The sequence below is a fragment of the Chiloscyllium plagiosum genome, unplaced genomic scaffold (genome assembly GCF_037043375.1).
Source record: "Chiloscyllium plagiosum isolate Xiang-an unplaced genomic scaffold, Cpla_swu_hap1 HiC_scaffold_10, whole genome shotgun sequence".
NCBI lineage: Eukaryota > Metazoa > Chordata > Chondrichthyes > Orectolobiformes > Hemiscylliidae > Chiloscyllium > Chiloscyllium plagiosum.
The window spans coordinates 65,357,286-65,383,176 of record NW_028270148.1 but is presented as its reverse complement, the minus strand read 5'-3'; positions in this window follow the sequence as shown (position 1 = coordinate 65,383,176).

Here is a 25,891-nt window from a genome sequence, read left to right as displayed (position 1 = left end):
CCTGCCGCTTCCGGTTGTCAGTTTCAGCTGTCCGCTGTAGTGGTTGGTATATTGGGTCCAGGTCGATGTGTTTGTTGATGGAGTTTGTGGATGAATGCCATGCCTCTAGGAATTCCCTGGCTGTTCTCTGTCTGGCTTGCCCTATGATAGTAGTGTTGTCCCAGTCGAATTCATGTTGCTTGTTGTCTGCATGTGTGGCTACTAAGGATAGCTGGTCGTGTCGTTTCGTGGCTAGTTGATGTTCATATATGCGGATTGTTAGCTGTCTTCCTGTTTGTCCTATATAGTGTTTTGTGCAGTCCTTGCATGGTATTTTGTACACTACATTAGTTTTGCTCATGTTGGGTATCGGGTCCTTCGTTCTGGTGAGTTGTTGTCTGAGCGTGGCTGTTGGTTTGTGTGCCGTTATGAGTCCTAGGGGTCGCAGTAGTCTGGCTGTCAGTTCCGAGATGCTCCTGATGTATGGTAGTGTGGCTAGTCCTTTTGGTTGTGGTATGTCCTCGTTCCATGGTCTTTCTCTTAGGCATCTGTTGATGAAGTTGCGCGATGTCAACAAACACATCGACCTGGACCCAATATACCAACCACTACAGCGGACAGCTGAAACTGACAACCGGAAGCGGCAGGGACAGACCACTATAAACACCGGCGGAAACATCAAAGAAGCGCTTCGCAGGAGGCTCCCAAGCACTGATGATGTCGCCTAGCCAGGGGACGAAACGTTTGCAACAAAAACTTCCAGCTCGGCGAACAGAACCACAGCGATGTTAATCAGATATTGATACCACATATCAGTCAGAAGGTTCCAATGCTGACTTTGATGGGTTACCAAAGAAAGCCAAAGGAAAACAAGGCTTAGAGCATTGGTAGCCTGCCAGATAGTCACAGTGTCATAGGGGTTTAAAGCTCAGAAGAAAAGGCCCATTGAGTCTACACCAGTCAAAAACAACCACCTAACTATTCTAAGCCCATTTTCCAACACTTGGCCCATAGCCTTGTGTGCCTTGGCATTGCAAGTACACCTCTAAATACTTCATAAATAGAGCTTGTGCTTGATATCATGTAACATGCACAAGTCCATCTCTGTTTTTGCTTGAAGTTTAGTGCAAGACATAATGTCAATCTCTTCCATGTGCTCATCACCATAGTACCACAATGATGCTCACCATGACGAAGAGTCTCGTGATGAATGTGACAGCTCAGATGGCTGCAATCTTGACTCTAGAAACCATTGTTGAAATGGGCTTTTGAAGGCTCTATCTCCTCAGTGCATTTTTGACGAACAGAGCACTAAAAGTTCTATGATCACCCCAAGAGACTGATAATTAATAACTCCATGAGGAAGAAAGCTGCCATCCTTCCTCAGTATGGCAGCATGGATACCTTCCCCAACAGAAAAAAAAACCAGAAAACTGCTGATGCTGGAAATTAGAATCAAAAATAGTTCTGAAAAAGGTTCACTAGACCTGAAACGTCAATTGTGATTTCTGTCCATCGATGCTGCCAGACCTGCTGAGTTCTTCTCGCAAGTTCTGTTTTGTTACTTTCCCTACCAGCCCTTGTCTGCTGCCAGGTAACTGTTCCAAAATGCTACAGACTGTGTTCAAATGATACTGTATACAGGAGGTCTTGACATAGTGTTGCTGAAATCATTCCCCATGTCCTAGTTTCAATGGCAGCTCAGCAGCATTGTATCTCCTCAATTATAACTGTTGTGCTCTGTCTCACAGTTTGCATGATATAGTTCTTGGAGAAAAGTTCATGATATCATCACTGTATCATAGCATGTGGTTTGAGGGTATAAAGGGCTTAGATTCCACTTTACTAGTACTATCTCAAACATGACATGTTGGTGAAAAAACATGGAGTTTTTTAATCAAATGGAAGCATATTAGCCTAGACACTTAAGTATCTGGGACTCAAATGTATACCCAAATATCAAAAACTGTTATAATGGTCTGTTGAATCTTTCAATTCCACATTTTATTCTTATGTTACAGGAGCTAAAATAAGCATTGCTGCATCAGGTATAAATACTCTGATGAAGGCAAAGCTCACATCACAATGCCAGCGCAGTACCACATGGGAACCAGGTCAGATCAAGGCAGGAACAAAGGGAATACATGACAGTGAATGATATTATTTTTAACTGTGAAGAATGAGAAGCTATTTGATAAACATTGGTTAACATTTGGTGTTATATTTAACGTTGTCTTCAAATGAGGGCAAGGCTAATGTGTATAGAGAAAAAGGACAATGCGATAGTGATATTTGGAAAAAGGCAAAGTAAGGAATGCAGGATTCTTGGTGAATAGGGAATTGGAGTTCTGACTTAGTTGAACTGCTTCACAATATATCCTATCTCATAGCGCCAGGGCAGAACTATCATTTGAATAACTTAATTTTTCTTTTATATTTGTCTGTGCCTTCATTTGTGTAGCAATTTCTTAATAAATGTGGTACGCTTACGTACATATTGGGTCCTTGTACTATCCAATTTCTCAGCCTGCATATCACATCTCATAGTTACCACACTTTGTAGATATGGAGGTGGAGTCCTCAATTCCTTTCCAAAGGTCATCACTTAGAAAACCCACCTCAATTGATGGCCTAATTAGATTAACTTTGCAATAGGCAATCTCACTGGCTAAATAGTTACAGGGAATGCATTTCAAGAACGTATCTCAGGGGAAAACTGGCACCATCAGCTTTACAGTGCAATGCAACTCGCATGATTAGGGCATAGCCAAATGTCTCCAAATCCCCATTTTCTTGGTAGGAAGTTTAGAAAATTATGGCTAATCCATCTGAAATGTTGTCAATTATTTCTCTTCATGGAATAAGTGCAGGAACATAATAACAACAAAAATAAATGCCATATTTGATTACAAAGTTACACTGTGTTCAATAGATGCTCAAATATGTAATAGCAAAGAAACAGGTATGAAAATGTCTCATGATTCCATGCATTTGCCAAGTTATAACATTCACTCCTGTACAGTATCAGAAATTGTAAGCTTATGGTTGTTTCTGTTATGTGATACAAGTGTTGTTATTGTGACAGCTGACAAATATATTTTGTGATTGTTCAGAGGTTTAATTGCTAATTGCTATCATATTCTTATTATGACTTACATTTAATCAATTCTGAGCCATAAGGATTTAAAATGCGAGTGGATAAATTCTCACTTAAAGTTGAAAATAAAATTATCATGATGATTCGTTTAAGTTCTAAAGATGAAGAATATGTCAATCCATCATAAATGGATTTTTTAAAAGTTGGGTTTTATAATAAAGTCTAGAATGTCAACAAATACACAAATAATTTGATTAGAAAATGTTTATCATCCAAGTTATTTGTGCTTTGGAGTCCACACATTTTACATTTTCTGACCAGCATCATTTTAACATTGCCAGTAACTATCTACATGAAACTAATTCAGATCAGAAAAGCTCTTGACTCTAATTAAGATATCCTGGTGAAGTATTAGACAAGTAGGTAGGGAGAGGGAAAGACTACCTGAACAATCTCTGCTCTAATTCCAGCTAATTACGAGATGTTTGAGAACATGACCTGGGATAAAACTGCATATTTGAGTCAGATGACTATGATTCACATCCACTCCAAAGTCTTGAATGCATAATCTAAGCTGGACCTCCAATGCAGAACTGAGAGAATATTGTTATAGTAATTCGGAAAGACCTGTGATATCAGTTAAACATTTTTAAAAACTCTGGGCTGAGGATCCACAGAACAGGAATACTCAGGCCTGACTTTTTGCGCAGTAAAAATGGCGTTGGAAGCCCAAATCCAGAAGTCCCATCACTGAACCTGGCCCCCAACATCCTCACATGGGCAAATGAGGCGGGTCACACTTGGCACATCTGTGTTCAAAGAGGCAATTCCACTCAATAATTTATGATTTTTGCAAGAAGGGACTAAGAAGCAGGGATAACTATAGCATAGACGTTTGCATCCAGCCCAGCTTAAAACATTTAAGATTACAATATTATTTTGCTTTATGCATCTTCTCAAACTCCCCTTCACCCTAAATCAGCTTTCTGGCATGATGTGTAAGTTGTATGTTGTGTGACCATGTGCTTCCTGGTTTTCCAATCCTCCCTTCTTCCTTTATCACAACCCTCTCATTCTAATCATGATTCGGAGATGCCGGTGTTGGACTGGGGTGTACAAAGTTAAAAATCACACAACACCAGGTTATAGTCCAACAGGTTTAATTGGAAGCACACTAGCTTTTGGAGCGACACTCCTTCATCAGGTGATTGTGGAGGGCTCGATCGTAACACAGAATTTATAGCAAAAATTTGCAGTGTGATGTAACTGAAATTATACATTGAAGAATTGATTGTCTGTTAAGCCTTTCATCGGTTAGAATACAGTGATAGTTTCACTACTTTCATGTGTAAATCACAAAACCCTTTTTTTAAAGTTGCATTCTCGGGTTAGCTGTTAACAATGGTGATAGCTAGACAATATGTTGAAGGTGTTGGCCCCTGTGTTCTCTGTCTATGACCTGATGTTTAGATTGATTCCAATCTAAAAAGTGAAATAACAGAGTTTTACATAAATTCATGCAGTTTTTGAGCTCAGAGTTCGACATGAATCTATGTGGTTTTTGAGCAAAGTGCAATGTAACTTTGTACCAAAAAAATTCACCACACACAATATATATGTGTGCATGTGGGTCTTTGTCTGTCTGTGTGTGTGTCTGTCTGAGGTGGGGGTTGTGAGTGTGAGAAAGTGTGTGTGTGTGTAGTGTCTTAAGTGCAGAGTGTCTTAAGTCTGTGAGGGGGTGCATGTGTGGGAGTCTGTGTGTCTATAAGGGTGTGTGTGGGTGTCTGTGTGCGCGTCTGTGTGTATCTGTGTCTGTGTGCATGTGAGAGTGTGTGTGTGTGTGTAGGAATATCTGTGTGTGTGTGTGTAGTGCAATGGTGATCACCTGTAATGTGACATGAACCCAAGGTCCCGGTTGAGGCCCTCCCTATGGGTACCGAACTTAGCTATCAGCCTCTGCTCAACCACTTTCCTCTGCTACCTGTCCCAAAGTCCACCTTGGAGGATGGTCACCCGAAGGTCCGAGGCTGAATGTCCTGGACCACTGAAGTGTTCCCCAACTGGGAGGGAACCATCCTGTCTGTTGATTGTTGTGCGGTGCCCATTCATCCGTTGTCGTAGCCTTTGCTCAGTTTCCCCAATGTACCATGCCGTAATGACCTCCTCAGGAGACAGACACGGGCTGCAATTGACAGGGTACCCTTCGTTGTTCAGTACTTCCCAGGGGCTGAAAAATTACGCCATGTTCTTCGTGACCTGCAACGCATTATCAATGGAGATGAGCACCTCACCAAGACCTTCCCCACACTTCCACTACTTGCCTTTAAACAACCGCCAAACCTCAAACAGATCATTGTTCGTAGCAAACTGCCCGGCTCTCAGGACAACTCCATACAACCCTGTCACGGTGGACACTGCAAAACGTGTCAGATTGTGGACATAGCTACCACTATTACGCGTGGGAACACCTCCCACCATGTACATGGCAGGTACTCATGTGACTCAGCCAACATTGTCTATCTTATACGTTGCAGGCAGGGATGCCCAGAGGCATGGTACATTGGGGAAACCGAGCAAAGGCTACAACAACGGATGAATGGGCACCGCACAACAATCAACAGACAGGAGGGTTCCCTCCCAGTTGGGGAACACTTCAGTGGTCCAGGACATTCAGCCTCGGACCTTCGGGTGACCATCCTCCAAGGTGGGATTTCGGGACAGGCAGCAGAGGAAAGTGGCTGAGCAGAGGCTGATAGCTAAGTTCGGTACCCATAAGGAGGGCCTCATCTGGGACCTTGGGTTCATGTCACATTACAGGTGATCACCATTGCACTACACACACACACACACAGATATTCCTACACACACACACACTCTCACATGCACACAGACACAGATACACACAGACGCGCACACAGACACCCACACACACCCTTATAGACTTAAGACATTCTGCACTCACTACACACACACACACACTTTCTCACACTCACAACCCCCACCCCAGACAGACACACACGCAGACATACAAAGACCAACTTGCACACATATATATTGTGTGTGGTGAATTTTTTTGGTACAAAGTTACATTGCACTTTGCTCAAAAACCATATATATTCATGTCGAACTCTGAGCTCAAAAACTGCATGAATTTATGTAAAACTCTGTTATTTCACTTTTTAGATTGGAATCAATCTAAACATCAGGTCATAGACAGAGAACACAGGGGGCCAACACCTTCAACATATTGTCTAGCTATCACCATTGTTAACAGCTAACCCGAGAATGCAACTTTAAAAAAAGGGTTTTGTGATTTACACGTGAAAGAAGTGAAACTATCACTGTATTCTAACAGATGAAAGGCTTAACAGACAATCAATTCTTCAATGTATAATTTCAGTTACATCACACTGCAAATTTTTGCTATAAATTCTGTGTTACAATCGAGCCCTCCACAATCACCTGATGAAGGAGTGTCGCTCTGAAAGCTAGTGTGCTTCCAATTAAACCTGTTGGACTATAACCTGGTGTTGTGTGATTTTTAACTCTCATTCTAAATTCACATTTTCTGACATTCAAGAATTGTCACTAGGTCAACCTCAGCAATTCCAAAAAGAAAGATGAGAACTGATGCAGAGGAAAAAGCATTGTAAATTGATCTGATGCTTGCTTTCTTATGCTCAAATTCTGGTACTGTGTGCACTTCAGTGTGCATTATAGTGTCAACAGCTGCTTATATGTATAGCATGTATCATGCTGAAACAAGCAAAGATACCTCCGAAGCAGACAAAAAGAGGATGGAAAAGGAGAAATAGTTCATTTCTGTATTTATTATTGTATGTCTTATTGTGTTAACTTACCATAAAATGGTTTTTCATTGATGACTTTTAATTCAAGGTTTTGGTTAAGAAGTATAAATGTAATTATTCATATTATTCAGATGTGGTATAGAAAAAAAGGCTTGAAAGGTGCAGAATTGTGGAGCAATTGTGGTGCTGGGAATAGTGGCCCAAGGAAACTGAAGCGTGTGTCGATACTCACAGGCAGTTTGTCCCGAGTGAACGGTTCTCTGATCCTTTCTGACTGCCTCCTCTTCCTCTGACGTTCAACTCTGTAAGTTCAATGACAAAGTTTGGGTCATCATAATGAGGTTGTGCAGCAGACCACCAACAATTTGGCAAGATGCTTCAGATAGTTTTTTTACATCTATTCCATCTGGTTTGATCCATTGTTTGAGAATGCCATTGTTCTGCTTCACAGTTTCCTGTGGGCAGCATGGTTCTTATTGCAGGTGTGTTGATCTTGCAAGGTCATGTGGTGGAGGGAGTCATGAAACATAAACAGAAATTCAGCAGGTCTGGCAGCACCTATGGAAACAGAAATTAATATTTTGAGTCCTTTTTCAGAACTGTCACGAGCCATAAGTATGATTTGGGGGGGATATCACTTATCTTCAAGTAGCCACCATCTTTTTCATGACAGCCGAAAGACTGCACATCTACCCATTCAAAAATGAAGACACTGAACATGATGATTGGAAAATGACATTCTTTGGATTTGAGTAGTCGGTGATTTCAAAACTGCCTTAAATTAGTATGAGAGACTGGCTGATTCACTGCCCACTTTCAATTTTTCTGGTGCACACACGAAACATCCAAAGCTTTCTCCCCAACATCGGCATTAATATAGACACAGTGGAAGAGGCTGGGAGTATGCTAGTTTGATAGACTCCTGATTCTCAAACATCAGTTCTAAATTACAAAGCTGAATTTTGAGGCCCATGTATTTAAGATGAAAAGGTAAATCAGGTTTGTCTGAACATCCATAAAATGTATAGCATTTAAGATCTTTATGCAAGGTTTATTTTCAATTGTGAAGGACTGTAAAACTGGAATACAAGCTAGAATGCTTTCTGAGAAAGCACTTCATTGTCATGTAATCAGAAATAGAATTATTTTAATACAATAGTAAAAGTTGATAACCACTGAGTAAATGCTTGAAGCAATTTTAGAAATCTTCACTTTATAGCCTAAGTAGCTTTGGCTTGCTAAAATTTAAATTTGAATGGTTACAGTTCAATGAATCTATACTATCAAATCTGTAGCCATATCATAAAGATGTACATATTATTCATTAGGAATCCAAAGTTGTTTGTATCACTCTTAAAACTAAATTAATACTCCTTGCATTGCACCAAAGTTACATCTCTATACTCCTGGTCATTCACACAGTGTTCTTGATAGATTTAATTATTAGCATTTATCAACAGAGAAGTTACAATAAGGAATACACTAAATCAAAAGATGCAGGGTTCAACTAACAACAAATTGTTTTACTTAGTATATGGGCTGAGTTTTGCTTGATGCTCAGCTGGTTATCAAATTAGGTTACTCGGAGGATATTGCTTTAAAAGAAAGATAAATATATGTCCTGTTTAGTGTGGTCTTAATGTGTTTACTAATAAGTGTAAGTTTAATTATATGTATTATTCAGTGTTACATTTTGTTTCCACATGTACAATGTTGTTAAATTAAATTGCAGACGATGTTCTACAATTATTATTTCTTTATTCCCTAATTAATGTCAAAGAAATTCCAAAACATACTTCGAGTCACTGCTTGTTAACGTGCTGCTATAAATATATACAGTACTTTAAATACATTGCAATTTTTTTTTAAAAACCCAGGGATTAGCTGGTATAGTGTATCCATATGTTCACTTTAACTCTGCCAGCTTCTTTTGAATTCAACCTACACTAATGGGATGACAGTCTCATCAATTGCTGTGTCCAAGGGTTATGACTAAAATGAGTTTGTTTGGTGTCACCCTAACAAATAGTGAGTATGTGGGGTGAACACAGCATCATCGCCTTATCAATTGTTCAGTTAGTAAATGACTAATTGGGACATAACCCGGTTTGATTATTCATAGCTTATGGTATAAATAAATCTTCATCTTAAGGTTGGGGAATGAAATACTGGTCATGGATTCCCATTCAAAATAGCTTCCATCAACATCTACTAGAATTTTATGTAGGGTTAAGCTAAATTGCATAACTCCTACTCCTAATCCATAATGTAAGCGCTCCTAATTAATGCTTTTAGAGCTGTATTTTAATGTGAGCTGCTGCTTTAAGCACAGGAGAGATAAACAGAAAACTTCAAATGAAAAGAAAGAAAATGCCCCAAACTGTTTGTCTTGCTGATGTGAGTTTGCCTCCAGTAGGGTATTTTAAATGATGTGACAAGACTAATGCTGTTATACATGAACACACCCACACCCACACCCACACCCACACCCACACCCACACCCACACCCACACCCACACCCACACCCACACCCACACCCACACCCACACCCACACCCACACCCACACCCACACCCACACCCCTTCTAGTATCACATCATACTTCACTAAATCCCAGCTTAAGATGGAATATGAGACCTTTATATTCTCAGGTCACATGTTTTCAATCAGTAATGATGCCATGAACATGCCTCTTAAAGGTGTACTGACACACTGATCATGAGACATAATGCAACACTGTGAACAACTGCTGATGTAATATAATTTATATTACATATTTTACAACTAATTAATTAACAGAAAAAAATAATTAGAACTATGTTTAAAAACAAAAACTAGGTCTATGACTTTTCCTTGCTATTTAGAGTCATAGAATCATACAGATGTACAGCACGGAAACAGACCCTTCGGTCCAACTCGCCCATGCCGATCGCATTAATAACATCCAAAATTAATTTAATTCCATTTGCCAGCACTTGGCCCATATCCCTCTAAACTCTTCCTATTCATATACCCATCCAGATGTCTTTGAAATGTTGTAATTTTACCAGCCTCCACCACTTCCTCTGGCAGCTCACTCCATACACTCACAACCCTTTGTGTGAAACGTTTGCCCCTTAAGTCCCTTTTAAATCTCTCTCCTCTCAGCCTAAACCTATGCCCCCTAGTTTTGGATTTCCCCACCCTAGGGAAAAGACCCTATCCATGTCCCTCATGACTTTATAAACTTCTACAAAGTCATCCTTCAGCCACCAATGCTCCAGAGAAAACAGCCCGAGCCTATTCAGCTTCTTCCTGTAGCTCAAACCCTCCAACCCTGGCAACATCCTTGTAAATTTTTTCTGAACCCTTTGAAGTTTAACAACATCCTTCCTGTAGGCAGGAGACCAGAATTGCATGCAATATTCTAATACTGACCTAACTGTCGTCCTGTACAGCTGCCCTCTCAATGTACTCAATACTCTGACCAATAAAGGAAAGCATACCAAACTCTTATCTACCTGAGACTCCACTTTGAAGGAACTATGAACCTGCACTCCAAGGTCTCTTTGTTCAGCAACACCTACCATTAAGTGTATAAGTCCTTTTCTGATTTGCCTTTCCAAAATGCAGCCACAAACATTTATCTAAATTAAATTCTATTCACCATTCCTTGGCCCATTGTCCCAACTCATCAAGATCCCGTTATACTCAGAGGTAACCTTCTTCACTGTCCAGTACATCTCCAATTCTGACGTAATCTGCAAAATTACTAACAATACCTCCAATGTTCACATTCAAATCATTTATATAAATGACAAAAAGCAATGGATCCAGCATTGATCCTTGTGGCACTTCACTGGCCACAGGCCTCCAGTCTGAAAAGCACCCTGTGTTTTCTACCTTGGAGCCAGTTCTGTATCCAAATGTATTCCATGTGACCTAATTTTGCTAACCAGTCTATCATGAGTAACCTTACTGAAGTCCATACAGATCATGTCCACTGCTCTGCCTTCATCAATCCTCTTTTTAACTTCTTCAAAATAATCAAGTTAATGAGACATGATTTCTCATGCACACAGCCATGCTGACTATCCCTAATCAGTCCTTGTCTTTCCAAACACATGTACATTCTGTCCCTCAGGATTTCCTCCAACAACTTGCCCACCACTGATGTCAGGCTCACTGGTCTATTGTTCCCTGGCTTTTCCTTGCCACCTTTCTTAAATAGTGGCACCACATTAGCCAACATCCATTCTTCCGGCATCTCACCTGTGACTACTTATGGTACAAATATGGTAAAGGTCCCAGCAATCACTTCTGGAGCTTCCCACAGAGTTCCAGGGTACACCTGATCAAGTCCCAGGGTTTTATCCACCTTTATGCATTTTAAGACACCCAGCACTTCCTCCTCTGTAATATGGATATTTTTCAAGATGTCACCATCTATTTCCCCACATTCTATATTCTCCATGCCTTTCTCCACAGTAAACACTGGTGAAAAATACTTGTTTAATATCTGTCCAGTCTCCTGCAGCTCTACATATAGGCTGCCTTGATTAGAGTGGTGCTGGAAAAGCACAGCAGGTCAGGCAGCATCGGAGGAGCAGGAAAATCGACGTTTCAGTTTCCGGCATCTGCAGTCCTCACTTTGGCCTATATAGGCTGCCTTGCTGATCTTTGAGGGGCTCTATTCTCTCCCTAGTTACCCTTTTGTCCTTATAAAATCCCTTTGGATTCTCCTTAACCCAATTTGCCAAAGCTATCTCACGTCCCCTTTTTGCCCTCCTGATTTCCCCAATATTATGCTCTTTATACTTTTCTGAGGATTCACTTGATCTCTGCTGTCTATATCTGACATATGCATGTTTCTTTTTCTTAACCAAAACCTCAATTTCTCTAGTCATCCAGCATTCCCTACACCTACCAACCTTGACTTTCACCCTAGCAGGAACGTACTGTCTCTGGACTCTTGTTATCTCATTTTTGAAGGTTTCCCATTTTCTAGCTGTCTCTTTACCTGCGAAGGTTCACCTCCAATCAAGTTTTGGAAGTTGTTGCCTAAATCCATCAAAATTGACCCTCCTCCCATTTCAGACTTTAACTTTTAGATCTGGTCTATCCTTTTCCATCACTGTTTTAAAACGAATTGAATTATAGTTGCTGGCCACACAGTGTTCCCCCACTGACACCTCAGTCACTTGTTCTGCCTTATTTCCCAAAAGTAGGTTAAGTTTTGCAACGTCTCCAGTAGATACATCCATATCCTGAATTGGAATTTTTTCTTGTACACACTTAACAAATTCCTCTCCATCTAAACCCTGAACACCGTGGCAGTCCCAGTCTATGTTTGGAAAGGTAAAATCCCCTACCATTACCACCCTATTTATTTCTCAATTTCCCTCTAACTATTGTGGGGATGATAGTACAATCCCACAAATGGTGATCATCTCTTTCTTATTTCTTAGTTCTACCCAGATAATATCCCTGGACATATTCCCAAGAATATCCTCCCTGAGTACAGCTGTAATGTTATCCTTTATTAAAAACATCATTCCTCTCCTCTCTTGCCACCCTTTCTATCCTTCCTATAGCATTTGTATCCTGGAACATTAAGCTGCCATTTCTGTCCATCCCTAGGCCATCTCTCTGTAACTGCTATAATATCCCAATCCCATGTTCCTAACCATACTCAGAGTTCATCTGCCGTCCCTGTTAGGCCTCAAGTACTGAAATAAATGCGGTTTACTTTACCAGTCCCATCTCATTCTCTGTTTTGTTCTTGCCTGCCCTGACTGTTTGACTTGCTTCTTTTCCCAACTGTAACAATCTCAGGCTGATCTCTTTCCTCACTATCTTCTTGGGTCCTACACCAAAGTATACAACGACCTCCAGCTGGTTCTGCTCCCTTTTGAGAATATTCTGCCCCCTCTCTGAGATATCCTTGATCCTGGCACCAGGAAGGCAACACATCATTCTGATGTCTCGCTGTTGGCCGCAGAAATGTCCTTCTGAGCCCTTGACTAGAGAGTCCCCTATCATAATCAATTGCTTGGAACCTGATGTACCCCTCATTACATTAAAGCCACTCTCGGTATCAGGAACCTGGCTGTTCATTCTACATTCCCTTACATTTTCCAGAACAGCAAACTTGTTTGAGATGGGGTGGCCATTGGAGACTCCTGCACTACCTGTCTCCCTCTCTTACATTTCCTGGAGGTCATCTATCTACCTGACTGTGTTTTTTCTGCCTTCCTATAACTACCATCCATCACACCTCCTAGCTTCTGTAAGTTCCTGATTGCCTCTAACTGCTGCTCCAACTAATCCATGTGATCTGATAGGATTCGCAAACAATCACACTTCCTTCAGATATTATCATCAGTAACATGGAAACTCTGCCTCATCTCCCATATCTGACAGGAAGAGCACATCACTCAACTAAAAGTCATCTTTGCACCTTAACAATCTACAAACCCAGAAAATAGTATAGACGTACTGCTCAGAAAACACTGCTCCAGGCTAACTTAGTACCTATGGTTTATATTTTTAAAATTTAATCAAGAAACTGATCTCAATCAAACATAAAATCATAAAAAAACCCATTGTACTCACTACTGTAGATTTACAGCAAGGTTACACTTAAAAACTATGCACATAACTGCTCTCCCACACAGGTTCCTCCATGGTCAGCTGTGAATTTTGTTGTTTGTTAATTTTTCCGAGATGTCCAGATGTCCAGAGATTCTTGAAATTAAACAGCAAAGGCAGTAGCTGTGCAGATTCACTGCTGTGTCAGGCAGCAGTTAGGTCTCTTTCTCATTTGATTCACTGACCATGTGGTCACTGCCTTTGTCTCTCTTCTTCCTTTATACCGTGCTGTTGTTTTGATCTTTTCCTCCCCAATTTCCAAAACAATGCAACAGCTCATAAGCAGTAATTACTAGCACCTAAAATGCCTCAATGAAGGAGCAACTCTTACAGCCACACGTTTTTCCCATTCTCCATCTTGAGTTACCCATAATCTTTCTCTCAAAATGAAATTATAAAGCAAATTGCCTGTATTGATCGGTGCATTGAGTGTAGGAGTTGGGAGATCATGTTGTGACTGTTCAGGATATTGGTTAGGCCATTTTTGGAATATTGCATGCAATTCTGACTCCCTGTTATTGGAAAAATTTTGTTAAACTTGAAAGCGTTCAGAAAAGGAGGGTTTGAGCTATGGGGAGAGGCTGAATAGGCTGGGGCAATATTCCTTGGGGCATCAGAAACTGAGTTGTGACCTTACAGTGATGTATAAAATCATGAGGGGCATGGATAGGGTGAATTGCCAAAATAGTTTCCCCAGGGTGGGGAAGTCCAAAACTAGTGGGCATATGTTTAAGGTGAGAGGGGAAAGATTTAAAAGGGACCTAAGGGCAACATTTTCATGCAAAATGGTGTATGGAATGAGCTGCCAGAGGAAGTGGTGGAGGCTGGTACAATTACAACATTTAAAAGGCATCTGGGTGTGTATATGAATAAGAAAGGTTCGGGAGGGATATGGGTCAAATGCTGGCAAATGGAACTGGATTAATTTTGGATAACTGGTTGGCATGGACGATTTGGACCAAAGGGTCTGTTTCTGTGCTGTACAATGCTATGACTCTATTAACACTATCAACCAAAACCCAATAATCATTAAAAATAATGTGTTCTCATAATCATGAACTATTAAAAATAACTATCAGTATAATATTAGAGATATTTGCAGGTTTATAATCAGAGAGGTCAGCACTGAAATAGCTTTTGATAATGAGAAAGAATTTCAAGTTTAAATTTCAGTTGCTTCTCAGTCTTTAATGTTTATGCATTATTGTCAGAAGACAAACTAATGCCCTCTCTTGGGCACTGTGGATCACTGCAATGAGTACATTACGAGTCCACAGCAAAACACTACACAGATGGTCATGTCCTTTTTATGTTTAGCCATAAATTATACATTAGTGATTGGATTTGGTTTATTTGTGTATTTGAAGAATTGTAATATCAGGAAAAATAATGTATTTCATCTCTAAATACTCATAAAAGTGATGGAATTCTGTTGTATGCAAACCATTGGGACAGTGATAAAAGACAAATACATGAAAAAGAAAGAACTGCTGAAACAACACAGAGTAAAAGAGAAGAAAGTTTTTCATCAGAAAATATATATTTTTCACTAATTGTGAATTGAGAAAGATCATTTACTCTCAATCAACTAGGAGAAAGTGAGGACTGCAGATGCTGGAGAGAGGGAGGAGGAGAGCTTTTTCAAGGAATTGGTAGCAAAATCATAAATGTATTCTGTATATTCTGACTTATGATTTCACTATATATTGCGAGTAAATGCGCTTAAAAATGTGTTCCTGAAGAAGGGCTTATGCCCGAAACATCGATTCTCCTGTTCCTTTGATGCTGCCTGACCTGCTGCACTTTTCCAGCAACACATTTTTAAGCGCATTTACTTATAAAATTATAAGTAAATTATAAATCAGAATATACAGAATACATTTATGATTTTGCTACCAATTCTGAACTGAACTCTAACAACCACTCCAACAAACTTCACTTACACCATACCTAACGCAGGCAAATGTAGACTTTGTGACAGCATCATACTGCAAAGTCATCGCCTGGTATAGAGCTGTCTGTCGTCGTGGAAACAGGATGATAAATTATAACATAACTTTCAGGCTTGCGATCATTGGTGGTGGGAGTGGAACTTCAAAATGGTCTCCTAGATTGACCAAATGTGAAATTTGCAGTTGAGTTTCAAGTAGCAGATGCACAAATGGTGAGTAAAATGGTCAGCAAATCTGTCAGCATCGACACAGGGAGAAGCAGAAGTTAAAATCTCAATTCTGTGACCTTTCACCAAAATTATGCCGGGTTCCTTGATGAGGCCTTAAGTGTCCTAACCTGGAAGTTGGTAACCAAACATAACAGGGTTTGCTGGTCATGCACTCTGCATGTTCACGCTCCCCCACTCCTACTTTAATGCCAAAGTTAGGGGTAGTAACCTCCCTCAGATTGCCAGTTCAGTGAAAGAAAAGAGTTCTGATTTCTTAAGAGGGCATTCTGCGTAGATCTGCCTCAGGAATGCAGAGCCATACTTTCATTCCAACAGTCCTTCCATAGCACGTACTATGTAAAGGTCCAGAATTACTGGCGGCCTTTCCTACTTTTATATAAGGTAAATGAAAGGAAAGCATACTATATGAGTAAGCTGTGAGTTATTCAGGTAAACAGAGTGCCAGCTAGGTAAAGTCTGGCTGGGTAGGGAAAATGGTATCAGGGTGTAGAGTGCCAGGAGTGTAGGAGGTTGAGTGTCAGGGAATAGGATGCTAGAGTGCAAGATGTTAAGCAAACCAGATAAGTGATGCACAGTTTAGAGTAGATCAGGATGGTTGGGAAAAATCAGGTCCAGCAGAGGCAGGAGAGGTTGGGAAGCGAATTGGGCTCAGCAGCAGGTGAATGGGAATTTTGGCCAGAGGGATGGAAGGTTCAGGTCTTAGAGTGAAGGGACAGTGAGACTGGAGTGGGGAATAGGGAGTGGGTCTGGAGTAGGGAAAAACAGTTACAGCTCCAGAATTGAGAGGAATGGGGGAAGATAGGTTGAAGAGTAAGCAGGGAGAGAGTCTGGAGTATGCAAAGGCAGAGTGAAGATCGAGGCAGGGTGAGGATCGAAACAAGTAGAAGGAGGTTTCAGGTCTGGAGAGAAGGAAGGGAACAAGTGCTAGATCAAAGTGAATGAAAGGTGGTGTGGGATGGGGAGGGGTTGGGAGATGGGTAGGGCTGAAGGCTCCTGGATGGTGAAGGGGTATTGGGTATCAAGTGGAGGAAGGGGAAAGTGGGTCTGGAGTGTTCAGAGATGTTGGATTCTAAAGGAATGAGTGGGGGTGTCAGCTTATGGGGACTGTAAGTGATGTGGAGCTGTGCTTCCATTCTGACTGCACTTCCATAGCACATAACTTCGGGGAAGGCAAACCACATCCCCTTGCCACAGAGATCAGCTGCTATCTGCTGAAATTTAAAGGTCCTGACAGCCACTTTGACATTGGTTGTAAAAGGGTAATTGCACAAGGTAAGCATGAAGTTGAGATGGTAGGCAGCAGATGAATAGGGGATAGTGTAGCACGTAAGTTGTGTGCCAGGTGGCTAGCGTGTGTTGTGATAACTAACATTGTGATTTAAATGGAAACATTTAGAGGGTACCAGAGGCAGAGGAGTTGCCCAGAGGAATACAGGTAATCAGCTTCCCAAGCAATTCCGTTGGAGTATTCTATGCTAGGGAATAACGACACTATTATTTAAAAAAATCCAGGTTAATATATCAAGGTTTGCTCAAAATTCATCACAGACATGACTGATGTCATGTTTGAGAGGACAGGAAATTAGGTGCACTTTGCCACTGATGGCTCCAGTCAGATAAGGCAAGCATTTGCTTTTACAGTATTAACTGGCTTCCATGCTACGGTCACTGGTGCCTGGGGTATCTTTGTACTCCGAGATCATTTATTAAATCTACCTCATTAAACATTACCAGATCCAAAATAGCCTAATCCCTGTTAGATCCATAACACATTGTCCTAGGAAATTGTACTGTATGTACTCCACAAATTCTCCCTGCTGGCTACCTCTGCCAATTTGATTTCCCCAATCTACATGGAATAAAGTCTCCCATGATTAATGTATTGCCCTTATACATGCCCTCACTAACTCTGATTTATTCTCTCTCCTACAGTACAGGTATTGTTAGGAAGTGTATAAACTACTCTCATCAGTATGTTTTCTTGTTGTTATTTATTACCTCCAACCATATGGGTTGTACATCTTTCAATCCAAGATTGATTCTTGCTGATACTTAATCCATCTCTTACAAGTAAAGCTACCCCACCACCCTTTCCTTCCTACCGACCCTTTTTAAAAATCACATTCCCTCAAATGTGTTCCTTCAAATCATGTCTCTGCAAAGGCTATAATATCAGACTCATTAACCTCTATTAATTCATTTATTTAGTTTTAAATATCATGTGCATTTAAATAAAGATACATTAGTTTTGTCTTTTTATTGTTTCCTTCTCTTTGACCCTATTTGCTGCTTTTTTGTAATATTTATATAATCTGTCCCTTCCTTTCTCCATCTGGGAGAGATTTGTTGCCCTGAAATGTTGACATATCCTTTTACTTTGGAAGCCTATGTTTCCCTCTCCCAAGTCCTCCATGCATCTATTTAGTTTAAGGCCTTATCTACATCCTTAATTCAGCAGGACATTGTCAGCACGGTTCAAGTGAAGCCCATCCTACTGGAACAGCTCCCCTCTATCCCCATATTTGTATCAATGTCCTATAAATTGAAGCCCATTCCTTCTACACATGCATTTAACTCATTGGCTTGATTTGCCTGATATTAGTCGTCCATGGCTCAAGAAGTAATCCTATGAATACTTGGAAGTTCTACTTTCTAATTTAAATTCTAACCATTCAGTTTACTTCAGCAATACCTCCTTTCTAGCCCTATCAATGTCATTAGTACCAACATGGACAAAAACATGGATCTCTCTCATGACAGTTTACTCTTCAGGCCTGAGAAGATATTCTTAACCCTGGCATTGGGCTGCCAACACAATTTTAGCTACACTATCTATCGCCTAAATTATACTGTCAAATACATTCATATTTCCTACCCTACTTGAATGTTTTTAATCACTCAAGGGACATGGATGTTCCTGGCTGGCTAGTATTTATTGCCTGTCCTTGGTTGTCGTTGAGAAGTTGGTGGTGAGTTGCCTTGCAGTCCACCTGCTGGAGGTAGACCCACAATGCCATTGGGAGGGAATTCCAAGTTTTTTACACAGAGATACTGCAGGAATGGTGACAGATTTCCAAGTCAGGATGGTGAGTGGCTTGGAGGAGGACTTTCAGGTGATGGTGTTCCCACGTATTAGTTGCCCTTGTTCTTCTTGATGGAAGTGGGTGGGAAGGTGCTATCTTTTGTTAATTTCTGCAGTGCATCTTACAGAGCTTACACACTGCTGCAACTAAGCCTCAGTGGTGGAAGAAGCGGATGTTTTGTGGATATGGTGCCAATCAAGCGGCTGCTTTGTCCTTAACAGCATTTCAAGCTTCCTGAGTGTTGTTGAATCCACACTCATTCAGGCAAGTGGGGAGTATCCCAATATTCTCCCGACTTGTGCCTTGTCGATGGTGGATAGGCTTTGTAGTGTCTGGGGATGAGTTACTTGCCGCAGTGTTCCTAGTCACTGACCTCTTATTGTAGCCATTGTGTTTATGTGGTGACTCCAGATAATTTCTAGTCAATGGTAACCTCCAGGATGTTGACAGTGGAGGATTCAGCGATGGTAATCTCTCCTTGAGATTTAACCCTTGGCGGTCAGGCATATTTCTGTAAATCTGTGCTGCACTCACTGCAAAGGTGTTCATCTTTCCCAAGGTCTGGTGCCCAAATTAGAACACAGTATTCCAAGTTTAGTCTAGCCAAAGTTTTATAGAACTGTCACATACTTCTACCCTGCCCTTCAGTTTTCAAATGCTTTATATATATATAGAGACCAGTTTATCATCACAGATTTCTTCATTATTTTCTGGACTTGTATGGAATATATTGATCATCTGTGTACCTGCATCTCTTAGACTTTCACATTTTTGGGGGGATCCAATTGTTTAGAAAGTGTTTTCATCTATCATTTCTCAATCTACTATTCATTATATTGGTCAGGCCATTGGTGGACTATTATGTACTTAGAAGAAGGGATTGTAGGACATAGGAAGGTAATCATATAGATAAATGCAGTGATAGTAGAAATTAGAGACTATAGGGATCAAAGGTTCAAGAATTAGAGCTTTTACCTGTTGGATTAGCAAGTTAAAAGGGAGATCTGTCTAATAACAACTTCCAAAATTATAAAAGATTTTAAAATGGTCATGAATAATTCCATCCATCTGTCAAAGATCAAATGTTAGAAACCACCATAATATATTTATAGCAGGGCATTTAGGTAAGTTAAATGTAATTAGACAGAGTCAAATGGTTTTTTGAAAGGGCTATCCAATCTACTGGAGTTATTTGAGAATGTAAAATATGCTGTGGATAAAGGGAGAGTGCTGAAGATATACTCATTTCCAGAATGAATGTGATAAAGCTCCACATCAAAGCTATTGCAAAAAAGCAAAGCTCATGGTGTAAGTTGTAGCATACTGGCATGGATAGAAGCTTGGCTGGCTAACAAGAAGCAGTGTAGATGTAAATGTGTAATTTTCAGGTTGGCAGAGTGTAATGAGTGGTGTGCCAAAGTGTTGGGACCTCAACTGTTTACATTTTATGTCAAGGACTTATGTGAAGGGACCGAAGATGCAGTTGCCAAATTTGCTAATTAACCAAAGTAGATAGAAAAGTAATTGTAAAGTGGACGTAAGGATTCTTTGAAAAGACATAGTTAATTTAAGTGAGTGACAAAGACATGGCAAATGGAGACTAATATCGGAAAATGTGAAATTGTTCATATTGGTAGGAAAAAAGTTTTAAAAACGTATTATCTAAATGGTGAAAGGTTGCAGAATTCTGAGATGCAGAGGAATCTGGGTTTCATAATGCATCACTTACAAAAGTCTATTACGCAGTTACAACATGTAACTAGGAAAGCTGATTGAATGTTATTATTTACTGCAAGAGGACTGGAATACAAATGTAGGGTGGCTATCCTTCATTGCTACAAGGCAGTGATAAGCTGTAAATGTGCTGAAAACAGTTCAGGGAAGGTTTACAAGACTGAAACTTGGAATGGGTGTGCTGTATAATGAGGAAAGGTTTGTGGATATGATTGTATCTGCTGGAGTTTAGATGTCTCAGAGGCAATTTGATTGAAACATTTAAGATCCTGAGGGATCTTCACAGAACCGATATAGAGAGGATGGTCCCTCTTACGGGTGAATCTAGAAGGTGAGGTCACTGTTGAAAATAAGGGATTCAAACACAGAGGAGGCCATTTTTAGAGTGTTATGATTCTTTGGAACTCCCTTACTAAAATGTGGTGGAAACAGAATCTTAATATTTTTAAGGTAGATATGGATACATTCTTGTGAAGTAAGAGGGTGAAAGGCTATCAGAGGTAGCAGGAATATGGATTTGAAGTTACAATGAGATCAGCCATGATCTTATTAAATGATGAAGCAGATTTGAGGGGCTGAATGGTATACTCATCCTCTTTATTTGTATATTCAACATTAATGCTTTTATTCCACAAGAGTTGAATAGGTGATTGCCTCATCAATTCCTTTGAAAGGATTTATTGTGTTGTTAGTAATAGTAGAACACTATCTTGCATTGCCAAAAATAAACAGAAGCATATTAAAGTGCATCTTTGGCTATATCTTAAACAATATAAGCACACCGACCTGGAACATAAAAGGAAAGTGGAAGTAACAAGGAATTGAGTAGTAGATAACTCCAGTAAAGGTAATGTTAAGAATCAGTTAAATGATCTTCTGAACGAAGCCACATACCAGTTGTTTAACTAAAATGCATGGGCCAACGTCCTTATAACTGACTTCCACTTTCTCCAGGCAACCAGCTGCTGTTAAGAATGCATTAAAGGAAGGTGACTGACAAGGCCTAAGTTGGATGAGGCCTGGGCCTCACATTGTTGCCATTGGCTCAGGTTGCTGCTCACTGTGGTCCCTGCCTGTCAAGAGTTAAAGCTGGGGTTTTATTGGAGTGCAGCTGTAAGTGTAACCATCCAGCTACTGCACACACAGTGAAACATAACAGTCTGTGATTTGTTCAAGTGTTTATTATTAATAACACTTCTAAACAAGTCACATTTTGAATATGACTTTGCAATTAAGTAGAAGTTTGCAAAGCAGTTCTTCATTCTGAAATATTTAAACCTATCAATTGAGGTTTTTGTTATGGTTGTTTTGTTTACTTTAATTACATCAGAATTGCTTTGTTTTTTTAATAAAAAGATATTGATTAGTTATTGATTTTTCAGCCCACAGGCAGAGTAAAATGACCTTGGCTGTTTGGATCATTACATCCTGTGCTGTCAGCTTAATTTGCTCATATCTACTCAATAATATACATATGTCACAGCAGTAAACAAAATCAGACATTGAATTTAGCTTTAATTCTCTCAGATTAATGACAGCATTTCTACACCAAGGTGAGAATAGATGAATTTTACATACAAATACTCCAAATTATTGAAAACTCATTTGTGTGTGTAATATTTTACAATATCAATTAAGAGATTTTTTTGAAAATGTGTAATTTGGATGCCCCAATTGATTCATTGGGAATAAAAGAAGCTGATTCACTAATAAAGTAGTTGATTTACAGTCTAATTTGTTTTTTATTAATCTCCCTTTCTTTCAAGAAGGGCCACTGCATTGACAAACTTTGTATGTGAGAAGTGGACTGGCAACAGAAGATCAACAGAAACGATCAATGCTGAATACATTACTGTGCACTGGTCAACTTAAGTTTAATAAGAGAAGAATTGATTGTTTGAGTTGAAACTAATTCTTCTCTAAAAAGGACTGAAATTTATGCTGTTAGCTGCTGCTTCTATGAAAACCATTTTAAAGGGAAATGCACGGGATTAATTGTTTTGGTTTAAAGTCATCAAATAAAATCCAAAGCTCTCTTAAATATAGAAGCAATAAATCTCTGTACTTTAGATAGTGCAATCTTAAGTGTAACAATTGCTATCAGCAGTCATATTATTTCACATACTGCTACATTAACAGTGCAGAACATTGTTCATGGGTGGTCATTGTGGAACCATGGTAGCATCCCTACCTCTGAGCCAGAGGCTCAGGATTCAAATCACATTCCAAGTCCTATGACTAAGGGGAGTATATTTATATCATGGCTAAACAGGTTGACAATAAACTTTAAGTCTTTCCAATGACAGACTATGAAATTGGTCAGCCATGTGATGTAAAAAATCATCATTACCCACAGCTCCAGGTAACAACACGCATGTAAAAATATATGTTGCCACAGCAATTTGGTTGGTTGATTCATTTAGTTGGACGGTAGTGTGGTCCAGATTGGTGCCACAAACGTGGAACCCATTCCCTGACTGGAAGCCTGCTTTGGACAGGATGCTGCAAAGCCTATGGGCCCTGACAACATTCTATAGTACAGAAGGCTTGGGTTCCAGAACTAGCTGGGCCCCAAGCCAAGCTGTTCCAGTGCAGCTAATACACCAGTAACTCTTCAGCAATATGGAAAATTACCTGGGTATATCCTGTACAAAAACGATGTGGAAGAAATTCAATCCCACTAAATACCACCCCATCAGTCTATTCTTGATCATCTGGACCTGTTTAATAACAGTGCTAACGAGGAGCACTTGCTTAGTAATAACCTGATCACTGATTTTCAGTTTGGTTCCACTGGGACCTCTCAGCTCCTGACCTCATCACAGCATTAGTTCAACCATGAACAAAAGAACTGAACTCAAGGCGGAAGTGACTTCTCTTGACAACTAGGCAACACTTGACTGAATGTGGCAGCATGGAGCCTGAGCAAAGCTGGAATCAATAGGAATCAAGTGGAAAGCTGGAATCAATAGGAATGGTTGTGGCTGTTGAAGGTCAGTCATCTCAGCTCCAGCACATCTCGGCAGGAGTTCCTCAGGATAGTGTTCTTGACTCAAACATCTTCAGTTGCCTCATCCATGAGCTTCCCTCCATCTGAAGTGGGAATGTTCGCCAATAGTTGCACAATGTTCAGCACCATTGAAGACTCCTCAGATATTGAAGCAGTCCAAGTTCAAATGCAGTAAGATCTGACAAAATACAGATTGGGCTGTCATATTACACAAGCACCAGGTAATTGCTATCTCCAACAAGAGAGAATGAAACTATTGCCCTTTTGTCATTCAATAATATTACCATCTCTGAGTCCTCTACAATGAACATACTTTGGCGCTACTGTAGAGCAGAAACTAATCTAGACTAGCCATATAAATACTGTGGTCAGAGGCTAAGATCCTAAATGCCCAGAGCCCATCCACCACATATAATGCACAAGTCAGGAGTATGATAGAATACTCCCCACTTCCCTAGATAAGGAAAGTTCTAATAACACTCAAGAAGTTTGGCATTTACAAAGACAAAGCAGCCCGCTTAATTGGCTTCACATCTACAAACATTGATGGACTGTAGCAATGCACTAAGTCTCTTTAGACAGCAACTTCCAAACCCACAACTTTTACCATCCTAAAGAATAAAAGCAGATAATGGAACAAGCAACTCACCATTTTGACTTGAAAATATATTGGTGTTCTTTTAATATCATTGGATGAAAATCCTGGAATACCCTCCCTACCAGCATTGCTAAGAATGTCATAAGCACACAGATTGGTATGTGGCCACATAACTGCATAACTTACAGGGAATGTTGCTGAGAGGTACCCTGATGCTATTGGATTTCATCCAAAGATTGCATTGATGCATTGGTTTCATTTTTTAAAAAAAACTCTTTTTATTTGGAAAATATCCCATTGGATTGGAAATAATGAATATACACATTTAATCAAAAGGGGAGACAAAAAGTAAAAAAGGTACAGGACAGTTTGTTTAAAATCTGTCACAGGAGAAATGTGGAAGGCTATTATTAAGATTCCAAAATCCAGCAAGACTTCAAGAAAATTAAGACTTGGAACATGGGACTACACGGCATGAAGAATTTGAGTTCAAGGCATGAACTGATGATACCTCAGTCTAAGAATAAGGGGTAGGCCATTCAGGACTGAGATGAGGAAGAATTTCTTCACTCAGAGAGTTGTGAACCTGTGGAATTTTCTCCCACAGGAAGCTGTTGGGGCCAGTTCTCCAGATACTTCAAGAGGGAGCTGGGCGTGGCACTGGCAGCTAAAGGAATCAAGAGGTATGGAGAGAAAGCAGGAATGGGATTCTGAATTTGCATGATCAGTCATGATCATATTGAATGGTGGTGTAGGCTTGAAGGGACAAATGGCCTACTCCTGCATCTATTTTCTATGTTTCTATGTTTCACAGATACAAAAGAATGCATAGTAAAAAGGGAAAAATGCAAGTCCTTACCTGGATAGTAAGACATGCTTGTCAATAAAGGTGGTAGTTTTTGCCATTACCTCAACTATTTGATAATATATAAAGTCCACAACATGGTCAGATATGTGCAGTCTGGAAGTGACATTTTCAGCACTACACAACTGTTTCATGCTTATTCACAAAGGAGCAATGGCAACAAGTGAGCACGATTTCATATACTGCAGGTGAAAAGCTGACAATATTCTGGTCAGATAAACTCAAAACAGCAAAGTATGATGTAAATAAAGGCAGAAATTATTGGTGAACTCAACAGGTCTGGCAGCATTTGTGGAATGGAAGTAGCTTTCGTGTTTTGAATCCAGTGACCCTTCTTCAGTGTATCAATATCCATGCTGATAGCAGCTGAGAAAAGTTGATATTTATGCTAGTGACAAGGGTTTATGTGGGTAATGGGATGTGATGATTGAGAGGAGTTAGTGAATAAGTGGAGAGGCCAGAGAGTGAGAGAGAAGAAGAGTTGGCAAACAAAGGGATTTTTGATAGTATGTCAAGGAAGGAGAGAAGCTAGATAAGTGACAATGGGGGTTATGAGTAGGTGAAAATGGGTTCACTGCCCTGAAAGTGACCCATTTTATGATAGAACCTGGGGTGTGGGGAAGGTAATAGACATGGAAGGGGGTGGTCAACATCTAAAATGATTAAACTTGGTACTGAGTCTTGAAGGCTGTAAGGTCCCCAAGCAGAAGATGAGGTGCTTTTCATTCAGCTTGCATTGAACTTTTCTGGAGCACTGCAGCAGACCTGAAACAGAAATCTTAGCATGGAAGAATGGAGCTGTGTTGAAGTGACAGGCAACTGAAAATTTGGGGTCATTTTTATGAACAGAATGTAGCTGTGGTGCAAAGTAGTCATCCAGTCTATGTTCATCTCCCCATTGTAGA